Source organism: Primulina tabacum, chromosome 10, assembly GCF_025594145.1.
Source record: "Primulina tabacum isolate GXHZ01 chromosome 10, ASM2559414v2, whole genome shotgun sequence".
Classification (NCBI taxonomy): Eukaryota; Viridiplantae; Streptophyta; class Magnoliopsida; order Lamiales; family Gesneriaceae; genus Primulina; species Primulina tabacum.
The window spans coordinates 25002418-25002838 of record NC_134559.1 but is presented as its reverse complement, the minus strand read 5'-3'; positions in this window follow the sequence as shown (position 1 = coordinate 25002838).

Sequence of the window (421 nt, the reverse complement as noted above, 5' to 3'; positions counted from 1 at the left end):
ATTTTTTGAAATTTCAGTTGCACTCGAGTTGTTGCAGTAAACAATCAAGGTCTCTGTGGAAACCATAGTCCTTTACCATTTGGTTAATACACGAGAGTTGTGAAGAGAAGCTACCAGCTGCCACATATTTAGATTCAGCAGTTGAAAGAGAGAAAAAATTTTGCTTTCTTCTCTACCATGACACCAAATTATTGCCTAGGAAAAATACCACTGGGGAAAAGAGTTGAAAGAGAGAAACAATTTTTCTTTTTTCTCTACCATGACACCAAATTATTGCCTAGGAAAAATACCACTGGGGAAAAGATCACTAAACCCAACTAAATTGGTGTTAGTTTTCTTTGTGTACCATAATTCTAGATCTACAATCATTGCAATGTATCTCAAAATTTGTTTTACAGCCTTTTGAGTGTGTGATCATAGG